A 16,177-nucleotide genomic window follows, 5' to 3' on the forward strand; every position below is an offset into this window, starting at 1 on the left:
CGATCCGTTTGTTCGGGTGTTTGCCGAACAACCGAACAACAAAAGTTCGGCCCAAACTTATTCTCGGGCCGAACAGTTCGCCCATCCCTAATGGTGAATAGTAGTTTATGAAATAGTGAATAGTGGTTTGGGAAATGGTGAATATTGGTTTGGAAAATGGTGAATAGGGTTTTGGGAAATGGTGAATAGTGGTTTATGAAATGGTGAATAGTGGTTTGGGAAATAGTGAATAGGGTTTTGGGAAATGGTGAATGTTGGTTTGGGAAATGGCGAATATTGGTTTGGGAAATGGTGAATATTGGTTTGGGAAATGGTGAATAGTGGTTTGGAAATGGTGAAGAGTGGTTTTGGAAAAGGAAAATATTGGTTTGGGAAATGGTAAATATTGGTTTGGAAAATGGTGAATAGTGGTTTGGAAAATGGTGAATAGTGGTTTGGGAAATGGTGAATGTTGGTTTGGAAAATGGTGAATAGTGGTTTGGGAAATGGTGAATGTTGGTTTGGAAAGTGGTGAATAGTGGTTTGGGAAATGGTGAATATATGGGAAATAGTGAAAATTTGTTTTTGGAATTGGTGAATACTAGTTTGGGAAATGGTGACTATTCATTTGGAAAATGGTGACTATTGGTTTGGGAAATGGTGAATATTGGTTTGGGAAATGGTTTGGGAAATGGGGAATATTGTTTTGGAAAATGGTGACTATTGGTTTGGGAAATGGTGAATATTGGTTTGGGAAATGGTTTGGGAAATGGGGAATATTGTTTTGGGAAATGGTGAATGTTGGTTTGGAAAATGGTTAATAGTGATTTGGGAAATTGTAATTATTGGTTTGGGAAATGGTGAATAGTGGTATATGAAATGTTGGATAATGGTTTCTTGATTTTGGCAATGATGCCATCTACTGCCCTGGAGGCTGTAAGGACAGTCCCCCCATCACTGTGTAGCGGAGGCTGGACAATGCACATCTCAGGGCATTTTATCAAGTCTTGACCTTGTTTTTCCTGCACATTGTCCTGTTGCCGCCGCACAATGCAGGGACAATGAAAATAAATTCTGTTAGGTCTGTGTCTTTTGTCACCATCATCGTACCTTGACTGATGACATGTCCAAATTGTCCTCTCTCCTAAACCAACATAGTGGAGATCCAGCGATGGAGACATATGAAGCTCCTACATACCTGCAGCACTGAACTCTGGGTATAAAAGTGAGTATTGTCCTCAGTGTATACAGAGACAACAGACTGGAAGTACTTTTCTGATAGGAGTTGGGTTAGATAAGGGTTACTATAATTGTTAAGGCTTGAGAATGGTTTAGAGGGTGAAGGCAAACAAAAAATGGGGTTAGGACTAGACCAGGGGTCTCCAAACTTTCCAAACTAAGGGCCAGTTTTCTGTCCTTCAGAATTTTGGAGGGCCAGGACTGTGCCCAGTGGGAGTAAACAATGCCACATCATTGGTATTAAGGGGAGGAGTAGCAGCCCATTATTGGTGTCAGTGGGAGGAATAGTGCCCCATCATTGGTGTCAATGGGAGGAATAGTGCCCCATCATTGGTGTCTGTGGGAGGAATAGTTCCCCATCACTGGTGTCTATTGGAGGAATAGTGCTCCATCAATGATATCAGTGGGAGTAAAAGTGCCCCTTCATTGGTGTCAGTGGTAGAAGTAGTGCCCCATTGTTGGTGTGAGTGGGAGGAATAGTGCCATGTCATTGGTGTCAGAAGGAGGAATAGTGCCCCATCACTGGTGTCAGTGGGGGGAATAGTGCCCCATAATTGGTGTCAGTGGGAGGAATAGTGCCCCATCATTGGTGTCAGTGGGAGGAGTAGTGCCTCAAGTGCCGGATAAAGGCAGGCAAAGGACCACATCTGTCCCCTGGGCTGCAGTTTGGAGACCACTGGACTAGACCCAGTCTGAATATTATGTAGAGATAACAACAGACAGGAACTAATATGTCCTTCAAGGGCCATTATGCCTTTGCAGCTCCTTTCGTCTATAATTATGGGAACTGCCAAACGTCTAGGAGATAAGTGAAGTCTTTAATAACAAAGTAAAATGTATCATCATTAATGGGGAATAGAGAGGCATATTAAGCAGATATTCTGTATTCATTAAGTGGAATCAAGAGATAAAAGAATCTTATTTCTATAAGATAAACAATTAATAACAGCGTAGCGCTTCCTATAACAATTCATTCATATAACAATGAAAGGCATACAGTGCCTTGAAAAAGTATTCATACCCCTTACAATTTTTGTATTTTATGTGATAGACCAACACAAAGTGGCACATAATTGTGAAGTGGAAGAAAAATGATAAATGATTTTCACATTTTTTTTTACAAATAAATCTGTGAAAAGTGTGGGGGGTACATTTGTATGGCGCCCCCCCGGTCAATACTCTGTAGAACCCCCTTTCTCTGCAATTACAGCTGCAAGTCTTTTTGGGGATGTCTCTACCAGCTTTGCACATCTAGAGAGGGACATTTTTGCCCATTCTTCTTTGCAAAATATCTCAAGCTCTGACAGATTGGATGAAGAGCGTCTGCGAACAGCAATTTTCAAGTCTTGCCACAGATTCTCATTTGGATTTAGGTCTGGACTGTGACTGGGCCATTCTAACACATGAATATGCTTTGATCTAAACCATTCCATTGTAGCTCTGGCTGTATGTTTAGGGTCGTTGTCCTGCTGGAAGGTGAACCTCCGCCGCAGTCTCAAGTCTTTTGCAGACTTTAACAGGTTTTCTTCTAAGATTGTCCTGTATTTGGCTCCATCCATCTTCCCATCAACTGTGACCAGCTTCCCTGTCCCTGCTGAAGAAAAGCATCCCCACAACATGATGCTGCCACCACCATGTTTTACGGTGGGGATGGTGTGTTCAGGGTGATGTGCAGTGTTAGTTTCCCCCACACATAGGGTTTTGCTTTTAGGCCAAAAAGTTCAATGTTGGTCTCATCTGACCAGATCACCTTCTTCCACATGTTTGCTGTGTCCTCCACATGGCTTCTCACAAACTGCAAACTGGACTTCTTATGTCACTCTTCCATAAAGGGCAGATTTGTGGAGAACACGACTAATAGTTGTCCTGTGGACAGATTCTCCCACCTGAGCTGTGGATCTCTGCAGCTCCTCCAGAGTTACCATGGACCTCTTGGCTGCTTCTCTGATGAATGTTCTTCTTGCCCGGCCGGTCAGTTTAGGTGGACGGCCATGTCTTGGTAGGTTTGCAGTTGTGCCATACTCTTTCCATTTTCGGATGATGGATTGAACAGAGCTCCGTGAGATGTTCAAAGCTTGGGAGATTTTTCTATGACCTAACCCATACAAATGTCCCCCCAGACTTTTCACATATTTATTTTTTTTAAATGTTGAAAACCATTTATCATTTTCCTTCCACTTCACAATTATGTGCCACTTTGTGTTGGTCTATCAGATAAAATCCCAATAAAATACATTTAAGTATTTGGTTGTAACATGACAAAATGTGGAAAATTTCAAGGAGTATGAATACTTTTTCAAGGCACTGTATATAATTCATGACAAAAAAGTGAAAAATTCATGAAATAAAAAGGTGTCCCTGTGCTTCAAAATATCTGAAGATCTGACCAATTTTAAACATGTAATTCATAAAAAAGTATCTCAGTGCTATGAACTATTCACCAATTAATATGTATTTCATCAACAGTGAAGCGTCTTTGTGCTAAAAATTATAAAGTGTCTCTGTCCTCCAAACTGCTTCGATCGGTCCTTTAATTTTCTACCACCATTATAAATGCTCCCATTTCTGGTTCTACACCATCATACTCCACCAGACTTAATTCAGACTGTGCTCAACAGTGCAGCTCTTCCAGTATTCCCAGAGTGCTTTAAAGCGTTTGTAAAGATTCAAATTTTTTTTTTTCTATTAAAGTGTTACTAAACCCACAACAGTAAAATCAGTCTGTATATGCAGTAAAGCATGTTTGTTATACTCGCTGTGGAATCTAAGGGGTTAATTCTCCTCATTATTTAAAAAGGCTGTTTGATCCTGTCTTCTCTGATCCTCCCCTACTTCCTCTCTGCACAATCCATCTCCTGATATTATAGAGCCTTTGAAGTCAGGCTGCACATGCTCAGTTTGATGTGTATCGCTAGAGAGTTTTTTTTTTTTTTCTTTGGGAGGGTGCATGTGATCAGCACAGGGCCAATCAGCACCGTCCAGACAGAAGGTCAGGGGTCATGCAGCCTCATCGGACTGCTATATACTGCTGATGAGAAAAGGTATTTATCAGTTTATACAAACAGAAAAGTAAAGTTGCGCTACTAAAATTATCAAAAAACTAAAATGGTAGCAGCCAGCATCAACAGTATAGCAAACTGTGCAATGAAATACAAATAAATGTATAAATGCAGCGCTGATAAGTGATATATAAAACAAAGAGACAGTATATCACCCAAACGCAGTGTGGATCTGGTATTGGCTTGATGGTAAGACACAAGCAGGTGTGTAACAGAAATGACCTGTTTGAATATAAGTGAAAAGTCAATCTACAATAATATAAAAAAAAGTGTCCATAGTGAAAAAATATTCCTCAATGAGTACAAAAAATTCCATGGGAAAAAAAAAGTGGTGTGTAATAGTAGAAGAAATGGGTACGCTTGCCACAAAAGGTGGACACACTCACCGTACGGCGGTGTGTCAATCAGGCATTGGGATCGATCGATCCTATAGGTGCTTGATAGAAGACAATGATGGTGAAGAGATGCACTTCAATGGCCTCATCCGAAGCAGCAGTGGAAGGATGGTGATGTTCAAATCCCCAACAGATGAAGTAGTCAGCTGAATAGAGTATGCAAACTCCTCGGTGCAGCATATCAGGTCATAAAGAAGAGAAGAAAAAGCCTCCACATAGTGCATGAATCCAATGGGAAAAGGTTTATTAAAAAACGCCAAGTAAAAAACGAACATACAGTCACCTAGCCAGGTGAGTACAAGTGGTGATCACATATATTGAATAAAATTTTTTTATATTATTGTAGATTGACTTTTCACTTATATTCAAACAGGTCATTTCTGGTACACACCTGCTTGTGTCTTATCATCAAGCCAATACTAGTTTCACACTGTGTTTGGGTGATATACTGTCTCTTTGTTTTATATATCACTTATCAGCGCTGCATTTATAAATTTATTTGTATTTATCAGTTTATATTTACTGAAATAAATTCATTTCCATGTTCTGTGTACTGTGGGAAGACAGATATAGTGAATGCAGGCTCCTGGGGAGACCAGATATAGTGACTGCAGGCTCCTGGGGAGACCAGATATAGTGACTGCAGGCTCCTGGGGAGACCAGGTATAGTGACTGTAGACTTCTGTGGAGACCAGATATAATGAATGCAGGCTCTTGGGGAGACCAGATATAGTGACTGCAGACTTCTGGGGAGACCAGATATAGTGAATGCAGGCTCCTGGGGAAACCAGATATAGTGAATGCAGGCTCCTGGGGAGACCAGATATAGTGAATGCAGGCTCCTGGGGAGACCAGATATAGTGAATGCAGATTCCTGTGGAGACCAGATATAGTGAATGCAGGCTCCTGAGGAGACCAGATATAGTGACTGCAGACTTCTGTGGAGAGCAGATATAGTGAATGCAGGCTCCAGGGGAGACCAGATATAGTGACTGCAGACTTCTGGGGAGACCAGATATAGTGACTGTAGGCTCCTGGGGAGACCAGATATAGTGAATGCAGAGTCCTGAGGAGAGCAGATTTCGTGAATGCAGACTCCTGGGGAGACCAGATATAGTGAATGCAGGCTCCTGGCGAGACCAGATATAGTGACTGCAGGCTCCTGGGGATACCAGATATAGTGACTGCAGGCTCCTGCGGAGACCAGATATATTGAATGCAGGCTCCTGGGGAGACCAGATATAGTGAATGCAGGCTCCTGGGAAGACCAGATATAGTGAATGCAGGCTCCTGGGAAGACCAGATATAGTGAATGCAGGCTCCTGAGGAGAGCAGATATAGTGAATGCAGGCTCCTGGGGAGACCAGATATAGTGAATGCAGGCTCCTGGGGAGACCAATTATAGTGAATGCAGGCTCCTGGGGAGAGCAGATATAGTGAATGCAGGCTCCTGGGGAGACCAGATATAGTGAATGCAGGCTTCTGGGGAGACCAGATATAGTGAATGCAGGCTCCTGGGGAGACCAGATATAGTGAATGCAGGCTCCTGGGAGGACCAGATATAGTGAATGCAGACTCCTGGGAGGACCAGATATAGTGAATGCAGGCTCCTGGGTTTAGTAACATTCTAAAATAACAAACATGTTATACTTACCTGCTCTGTGTAATGGTTTTGCATAGAGCAGCACCGATCCTCCTCTTCTCGGGTCCCCTGCTGTCAGTCCAGGCTCCTCCCCCCTGCTGAGTGCCCCATGAGCAAGCTTCTTGCTGAGGAGGCACTCCTGTGTACTCGCTCCAGAGCCTCCTTTGTGTGTCTATGAGACAAACAGAGTGCTATTTGCCCCCGCCCCTGCTCACTGGCCAAGGACTCCTGCTACTGTGTCTCAGCCAATGAGGAGGGAGAGGCCTGAGAGAGCTTCTGCCCTCATGCACATTGCTAGATCGGGCTCGGGTGAATATAAGAGGGGGCTGTTTTTACCTTCATGTATAAAACGTATATATTCATGATTCTGCACTACCGCCTACAGGGGGCGCGTTTCACCGGTGGGCCACTTCTGCTGTGATTATTCACAGCAGAAGCAAATTAGCGGGTGCCGGGCACTGGATGTCCTCTGGCACCCGCCGAATGTCGGTCAGAGGCTCAGAATGGGGATCTGCCTATGTAAACAAGGCAGAGCTCTGCTCTGACAGGGGGGAGAAGGGAATAAAAGCCATCACTTCCCTTACAGCAGGGGTCGCAAACTGGCAGCCCTCCAGCAGTTGCAAAAGTCCCATGTGGCATTGCAAGGCTGACAGTTACAAGCATGACTCCCACAGGCAGAGGCATGATGGGACTTGTAGTTTTGCAACAGCTGGAGGGCCGTCAGTTTGAGACCCCTACCTTACAGTGCATAAAAACACTGGCTAGGCACACATTTAACCCTTTGATCCCCCTGATATTAACCCCTTCCCAGCCAGTGTCATTAATACAGTGACAGCGGATATTTTTAGCACTGATCACTGTATTAGTGTCACTGGTTCCCACAAAGTATCAGTTAGTGTCTGATTGTGCACCGCAATATCGCAGTCCCGCTAGTCGCAGTCGCTGATCGCCGCCATTACTAGTAAAAAAAAAAATTCCAGTATATATCCCATAGTTTGTAGACGCTATAACTTTTGCACAGTCCAATCATTATACACTTATTGGGATTTTTTTTTTACCAAAAACATGTAGCAAAATACATATTGGCCTAAATTGAAGAAGAAATTTGATTTTTTTTACATTTTTTATTGGATGTTTTATAGCAAAGAGTACAAAAAAAATTTTTTTTTTTTTCCAAAATTGCTGGTCTTTTTTTGTTTATAGGGCAAAAAATAAAAAAAAAACAAAAAGGTGATTAAATACCACCAAAAAAAAAGCTCAATTTGTGGGAAAAAAAGGGCATCAATTTTATGTGGGTACAGCGTTGCACGACAGCGCAATTGTCAGTTAACCGCTTCAGCCCCGGAAGATTTTACCCCCTTCCTGACCAGAGCACTTTTTACGATTCGGCACTGCGTCGCTTTAACTGACAATTGCGCGGTCGTGCGGCGTTGCACCCAAACAAAATTGACGTCTTTTTTTCCCCACAAATAGAACTTTCTTTCGGTGGTATTTGATCAACTCTGCGGTTTTTATTTTTTGCACTATAAACAAAAAAAGAGTGACAATTTTGAAAAGAACGCATTATTTTTTACTTTTTGCTATAATAAATATCCTCCAAAAATATATAAAAAAAAACAATTTTTTTCTCAGTTTAGGCCGATACGTATTCTTCTACATATTTTTGGTAAAAAAAAAAAATCCCAATAAGCGTATATTGATTAGTTTGCGCAAAAGTTATAGTGTCTACAAAATAGGGGTTAGTTTTATGGCATTTTTATTATTATTATTTTTTTACTAGTAATGGCGGTGATCTGCGATTTTTATCGGGACTGCGACGTTAAGGCGGACACGTCGGACAATTTTGACACATTTATGGGACCATTGTCATTTTTACAGCGCTCAGTGCTATAAAAATGCATTGATTACTGTAAAAACGTCACTGGCAGGGAAGGGGTTAACACTAGGGGGGGCGATCAAGGGGTTAACTGTGTTCCCTAGTGTGTGTTCTAACTGAAGGGGGGAGGGGACTGTGTAGGGGAAAAGATAGATCGCTGTTCATACTCTGTATGAACAGACGATCTGTCACTTCTCCCCTCAGGGACCCGGAAACTGTGTGCTTACACACACAGGTCCCAGTTCTCTGTGTGCCCCGAACGATCGCGGGAGCCCGGCGGTGATCGCGACCACCGGGCACTCGCATCGGCTCCGTGGGGCGAGCAGGGGGCGTGCGCCCCTAGTGGCCACAGGGCGAAGCGACGTTACATAGCGTTGTTTTGCCCAGCCGTGCCATTCTGCCGCAGTACAACTGCGGCGAGTGGTCGGCAAGTGGTTATATAACGCAGTGCCGTATCGCAAAAAATGGTCTGGTCATGAAGGGGGGGGGGGTAAATCTTCCAGAGCTGAAGTGTTTAATTCAGACCATGTACATCAGTGCAACTCTTCCAGTATTCCCATTGTGCTCCAAACACCTCACTCAGATAGATTCTCACCTTTTCAGGGTGGACCTTACTCCTCGTAGAGGTCAGCATCAGCTCAACTTTATAAGCCTCCAGCGGGGATCTCAGCCCTCTCTCCAGCTGGCTCCAGTACTTCATTTCATAAACAGCGATGCCACAAATCCTCAGGACTGTCCAGATATCAAAGAGCAAGGTTGCTTTAATCTGCATGGCATTTTGCTTTCTCAAATAAAGCAACCTTGCTCTTTGATATCTGGGCAGTCCTGAGGATTTGTGGCATCGCTGTTTATGAAATGAAGTACTGGAGCCAGCTGGAGAGAGGGCTGAGAATCCCCGCTGGAGGCTTATAAAGTTGAGCTGATGCTGACCTCTACGAGGAGTGAGGTCCACCCTCAAAGGTTATAAAGTTACATAGTAGGTGAGGTTGAAAAAAGACACAAGTCCATCAAGTCCAACCTATGTGTGTGATTATGTGTCAGTATTACATTGTATATCCCTGTATGTTGTGGTCGTTCAGGTGCTTATCTAATCGTTTTTTTGAAACTATCAATGCCCCCCCCCCGCTGAGACCACCGCCTGTGGAAGGGAATTCCACATCCTTGCCTCTCTTACAGTAAAGAACCCTCTACGCAGTTTAAAGTTAAACCGTTTTTCTTCTAATTTTAGTGAATGGCTGCGTGTCTTATTAAATTCCCTTACGCGGAAAAGTTTTATCCCTATTGTGGGGTCACCAGTACGGTATTTGGACTTTGAAATCATATCCCCTCTCAAGCGTCTCCAAAGAGAACAAGTTCAGTGCTTGTAAACTTTCCTCATAACTAATGTCTCCCAGTCCCTTTATTAGTCTTGTTGCTCTTCTCTGGACTCACTCCAGTTCCAGTACATCCTTCCTGAGGACTGGTGCCCAAAACTTGACAGCATACTCCAGGTGAGGCCGGACCAGAGTCTTGTAGAGCGGGAGAATTATCGTTTTATCTCTGGAGTTGATCCACTTTTTTAATGCCAATATTCTGTTTGCTTTGTTAGCAGCATCTTGGCATTGCATGCCATTGCTGAGCCTATCATCTACTAGGACCCCCAGGTCCTTTTCCATCCTAGATTCCCCCAGAGGTTCTCCCCCCAATGTATAGATTGCGTTTATATTTTTGCCACCCAAATGCATTATTTTACATTTTTCTACATTGAACCTCATTTGCCATGTAGTTGCCCAGCCCATTAATTTTTTCAGATCTTCTTGCAAGGTTTCCACGTCCTACGGAGAAGTTATTGCCCTGCTTAGCTTAGTATCATCTGCAAATACAGAGATTGAACTGTTTATCCCATCCTCCAGGTCGTTTATGAACAAATTAAATAGGATTGGTCCCAGCACAGAACCCTGGGGAACCCCACTACCCACCCCTGACCATTCTGAGTACTCCCCATTTATCACCACCCTCTGAACACGCCCTTGTAGCCAGTTTTCAATCCATGTACTCACCCTATGGTCCATGCCAGCGGACCTTATTTTGTACAGTAAACGTTTATGGGGAACTGTGTCAAATGCTTCGGCCTTCCATTATCTAGATGGCAACTCACCTCCTCATAGAAGGTTAGTAGATTGGTTTGGCAAGAACGATTCTTCATGAATCCATGCTGATTACTGCTAATGATACCGTTCTCATTACTAAAATCTTGTATATAGTCCCTTATCATCCCCTCCAAGAGTTTACATACTATTGATGTTAGGCTAACTGGTCTGTAATTCCCAGGGATGTACCTTGGCCCTTTTTTATATACAACAATGGAAATACTGGAAGAGTTGCACTGACGTACATGGTCTGAATTAACCACTTCAGCTCCTGAAGATTTAACTCCCCCCTTCATGACCAGGCCATTTTTGCGATACGGCACTGCGTTATTTAACTGACAATTGCGCGGTCATCCGACACTGTACCCAAATAAAATTGATGCCCTTTTTTTCCCACAAATAGTTATTTTTGGTGGTATTTGATCACCTCTGCTTTTATTTTTTGTGCTATAAGCAAAAAAGACCGACAATTTTGAAAAAACAAAACAATATTTTTTACTTTCTGCTATAAAACATACCCAATAAAAAAATTTTTCAATATCGAATTTCTTCATCAATTTAGGCCAATATGTATTCGGCTACATATTTATCCCAATTAGCGTATATTGATTGGTTTGCACAAAAGTTATAGCATCTACAAACTATGGGATATATTTATGATATTTTTATTTATTTTTTTTTACTAGTAATGGCGGGACTGCGACATTTCAGTTGCAGCAGACAAATCAGACACTGGCACTTTTGACATTTTTTGGGGATCTGAAAAAAAAAGCTAAAAAAGCTCTCTGCCCTGCCCCCCCCCCCCTCACTTATTGGAGTGCTGGGCTGTGGAGGGGGCAGGAGTGGCCAGCTCAGGCTCTCAGCGGCTCTCTGAGAGGCTGAGCCTGGTGACGGTCCAGGCATGTGGGCAGATCCAGACCATATGGTCACGATCTTACCCGAGCCTGGACCAGCTTTGTGACGTCAGCCAACAACGGACTTCAGCCCACTGTCTGCTGAAAACGGGTTTACAGGAGTGCAGAGCGGACTGCACTTCTGTGATCCACAGGAGAAGTACAGCCAAACCAGCTTTGACTGTACTTCTCCTTTAAGTCTGGTGGAGTATGATGGTGCAAAACCAGACATTGGAGTGCTTCTAATGGTTGTGGAAAATTAAAGGACTGATTGAAGCTCTTTTGAGCACAGAGACACTTTATAATTTTTAGCACAAAGACACTTCACTGTTGATGAAATTGATATTGATTGCTGAATGGTTGGTAGCACTGAGATTCTTTTTTTTATAAATTACACCATTAAAATTGGTTGGATGTCAGGCTATTTTGAAGCACAGAGACACTTTCTTATCATGAATTATGTATGTTTTTAATTGGTTTATGAATGAATTGTTATAGGAAGCGCTACACTGTTATTTATTTATTGTTTTTTACTGTGTTTTAGTGATTGCACGGGGGGTGTTTTAGCAGTTCCTAATATAAAAGTATAATTTTGTTGCTTTATAGCTTATTGATAGGTGAGGTGATAGATGAGGTGTATCTCATTCCTTTAGTAGTATCTATAAGATAAGAACTCAACATGCAAAGAAGGCCCCCAGATTACTCTAACAAACGAGTTCCTGGTCATTGTCTTGTGTTGTTATCTTGTGATTTCTGTTTTATTCTAATGAACTGGAGATATGATGTCTTTATGAATTGAACTCTGTTCTATACACTTTGTGGTTATGAAGGAATGACTGCTTCTCTCTTCTACAGTCTACGAAAAGGAAAATGGATGCCCCTGATGGTGACCCCTGAACAAGTATTTATGTATTGGATGAGGCCCTTCCTGTGACTCTTCATGAGAGACTTTATAAGAGATGATCAAATGTTCCTTCAGTAGGGGGGACCAGGACACTTGGGGGTAACTCATGTTCTACGCGAGGCTAAATCCACTGGTTCTCTGTATGATCTTATACTCGAAGTTCTGAAACCTGGCACTTCTCCGGCCTGTCTTTATATGTCTTCCGTGATCTCCACTAAAGAGCTTTGAAAAAGAGGGCTCCACATCTCCTACTACAGCATTCCATTTCTGACCACCGGTAAGATCCTGTGCTCCTGCACCGTCCAGGAGCCGTAAAAACCAAATCCAAGGCGCCAGGCGTCTGCAAAACAGACAAGCGAGGACCTAGCACTGTTCATTCTTCTGAAACTCGAGGCCATAGGACTCTGAGAGGCAGTGTGTGGACTGGTTGAGCCCCACCTCAGCCAGACATTTCTGTCAGCGATCAGTAAGCCATCAATGAGCCATTGCAATGGCAAAAACCCATGTCTGTATCTTTTAATTTCTACTTATGTTCATTTCAGAGCAGCCTTAACCATTCCAGATTCGCGTACTCATATACCTCATATTTATTTTGCTCTTCAGCGTTTGCGTACTGCACCTCATTATTTTTTTATTTTTAATTTATTTTTGTACGTCTCTCTTTGTGATCAGATTAGCACATAGGGTATCTCTAGAAGCAATAGAGAGCAGTCAAAGAGCACAAAAATACTTAACGAGGGGGAGATGAGGCCCTGTCATCCTCATTCTCCCTTTTCTATTGACTGTGTAATTCCAGTTTTAAGCCATCGCCAGCCGGCACGTTCAAAGAGATGACACGGCCTTCGACGGAAGAGCGCCGTACTTCTGCCGCATGTTACCTTACACATTAACCCCCCCCCCCCGCCCTGAATTGCTCCAGTATTGTAAAGTCGCTCCTGTGTCTGCTTTTTGGTTGGGCGATTCCCTGTCCTGTTGAGCATGCTCTAAAGCTGACCGTCTCCTGGTCCTGCCCATTTGGCGCTTCCATCCATTTTTGGGTTGCGGCAACTGATTATCATGTCTGATTGTCTATGCAACAAATTTTGGGAGGGGGGAGGGGGGAGGGTAAAACCGTGTTCATATCTTACGACATTTCAATGTTATGTATATGGATTTATTTATAATATGTGCTATTGAGATTGATATGTTTATATTAATGCCCCGTGTGTATGATGTTAGTGGCATGTTTGACCTCTCCCAGGACTTTGCCAAAGGCTAGTAGCCATATAGCCTGTACAATGATTCGTCTCTCGTCATAATGCATGGCTAGCAATTCTTGTACTTTGCACGGTTTCATCTCATTTATGTTTATTACATATTCTTGGTACCACAGGTTTTATTTTACTATTTTCCCCAAAATATCCCTGGACTCTCAGTAACCCTGTCCAACAGTCTGTGCACGTGGTGTAATTGATGAGGTGAAGGTAGATCAAAGGAGATGTTCAGGTCAAGCCAGAAAGTCTGCTGTGTGGAAATTCACATTCTGTTAATGCTTCTTGAGTTCTTCAATCTTCTCAATGTTTGGGTTCAATTGTTGGAGAATAAAAGGGTGTTTCGTGTATTCATGTTGGGTATCCTGACCTGGTGCCCAGTTATTCAGCCCTGAAGATTGAGCTCTATCCAACTAATCTTCTTGCGTCCTTCACATCCACTGGGATACTTTACAGAGAACATTCAGAATTTATGTAGGTATACCATGTATTCATGGTGGGTATCCTGACCAGGTGTTCCTTTTATCTAGCCCTAAAGATGGAGCTCTATCCAACCAATCTTGCATCCTTCACATCCAATGGGAAATTTTACAGAAAACGTTCAGAATTAATGCTTGGCTTCAAATGTTGGAGAATAAATGGTTATATCATGTATTCATGCTGGGTATCCTGACCAGGTACCTCTGTTATCCAGCCGAGAAGATGGAGCTCCATCCAACTAATCTTCTTGTGTCCTTCACATCCACTGGGAACCTTTAGAGAGAACGTTCAGAATGTATTTTTGGCATCAAGTGTTGGAGAATAAATGGATATTCCATCTATTCTGGGTGGGTATCCTGACCAGGTACCCATGTTATCCAGGCCTGAAGATGGAGCACTATCAAACTAATCTTTTTGTATCCTTCACATCCAATGGAATCCTTTAGAGAGAATGTTCAGAATGTATGTTTGGCGTCGAGTGTTGGAGAAAAAAATGGGTGTTCCATGTATACATGGTGGGTATCCTGACCATGTGCCCAGTTATCCAGCCCTGGAGATGGAGCTCCATCCAACTAATCTTCTTGTGTCCTTCACATCCAATGGGAAATTTTACAGAGAATGTTCAGAATGTATGTTTGGCGTCAAGTGTTGGAGAACAAATGGATATTCATGGTCGGTATTCTGACCAGCTACCCATGAGCTCCATCCATCTGATCTTCTTGTGTTTTTCATATCCATTCTTCAGAAGTTCTTATTTGGTATTATCATTCACCTATCACTAAACTGTATATGTACATCAGGAACACAATATACAAATGAGAAGTTAAGAGAAGAAATTTTAATATCAGGGATTGGGGTGACAGAGTAGCTTTGTGGCGCTTTACAATCTCTCTTTGTATATGAGGGTACATGGGCCTCTAGCAGACGTGACATTAGAGGTCTCCACCTTTGATGGATGCATTGTAACCACGCAAGTAGTTCCTGTTGTCTAATAACCTATATACAGTGGAGGAGAAATATTTCTAGCTATAAGGAGTTACATTGGAGGTTGTACAATTTTATGCTGGCTTCCTCCACCCAGCTACGAGGCCACGTAGATATCAGGGGGGGGGTGGGGGAGGGATGATAAGACGTGGGATGTTCGGGGGGGGGGGGGGAGGGTGACACCACTCTTGGATGCGCACAGATCCAATTCATTCGTCTGGGGACATTTTGCAGTCTGCATATTCGGTTCTGTCCGCTGTTTTTTTTTTGGCCACCATTGTATATAAATGTACAGTGTGTAAATGTTATGGTGTTATAATAAGTGATGCAAACAAAAAAAAGAAGAAAAAAAAACACAAAAAAAAAAAAAGCAACTGTACAATCCAGCATGACAACCAATAGCCACGTGTGCTGTTGTCAGCGTTCTTATAAGTCCATCTGCCAACCTTTATGCTTTTTTGTGTATAAAAGAAAGATATATTAATATAAAGAGATAGGATAATATATTATGGTCGACTCTCCACGACTGTAGGGCGGGCATCACCTGCAGAGCCGTTGGACGTTCCATGGGACGACGGCGCCACCACTTCTCCAGGTGGAGCCAAGGCTCTCTATATTAGTCTGGTTGAGTCGGGTGGGCAGCAGTTTAGAGGGGGGCGGGGGAGGGAGGGAGGGGGGGGGGGAGAGGAAAGTTATGTATAAATAAATTCTATTTAAAAATCTAAAAAAGATTAAAGTTTACAGTTGTAAGTGCAATGAGCTGAACCCTTGATATGACAATTGTAATTTGTGTCTGTCCTGCTGTAGTATCTGAATGTGTCACCCCATGTATTGTAATTCAGTATCCCGATGACCCTAGCAGATACTTCTGTGACCCCAAAATAAAGAGGAATTGATATGACTCGTCTCATTTCTGAACTCTTCAATGACACACACATCTTGAGGTCTTTACCCATCGTTCCCGGTGAGATACATTTTCCAGGTCTCTTCTTCCACAATCAGCTCCACCTATTCATCCGCATCTATTATAAGGTAAAATATTGGCACCGCCATTGTTCACCTTCTTCTGCAGGTTCTAGCTAACTGACAGTCATTCTGATCCTTTGTCTTCCATACTTTTTAAGTACAGTGGAACCTTGGATTGCGATTAACGCGGTTAACGAGCATTTTGCAATACGAGCTATTTTTTCTCGGTTTGCGAGTGTTGTCTCACAAAACGAGCAGGATTCAAGCCTCTGTGGTGTGCAGTAGCGCATTTTGCCAGAGGCGCGGGTGACACTCTGAGCCACTCGTAAATACTCGTAAATACTCCTGAGTGTTTCTGAGTGCATCCGAGTGGTCTCTAAA

General features: G+C 42.8%; 1 protein-coding gene across 1 annotated transcript in view; it reads left to right on the plus strand.

The window, feature by feature from the left end:
* The window catches only part of BSN (bassoon presynaptic cytomatrix protein), a 192,308-nt gene extending 177,335 nt beyond the window's left edge, over window positions 1–14,973 (plus strand). Inside the window, exons 11-12 of the mRNA XM_073591704.1 lie at window positions 1,138–1,204; window positions 12,068–14,973. The gene's annotated coding sequence lies outside the window, so the exon portion shown is untranslated. The remainder of the gene's footprint in view (window positions 1–1,137; window positions 1,205–12,067) is intronic.
* The last annotated feature ends 1,204 nt before the right edge of the window (window positions 14,974–16,177 follow it).

This window comes from Aquarana catesbeiana, linkage group LG07 (genome assembly GCF_042186555.1).
Source record: "Aquarana catesbeiana isolate 2022-GZ linkage group LG07, ASM4218655v1, whole genome shotgun sequence".
Classification (NCBI taxonomy): domain Eukaryota; kingdom Metazoa; phylum Chordata; class Amphibia; order Anura; family Ranidae; genus Aquarana; species Aquarana catesbeiana.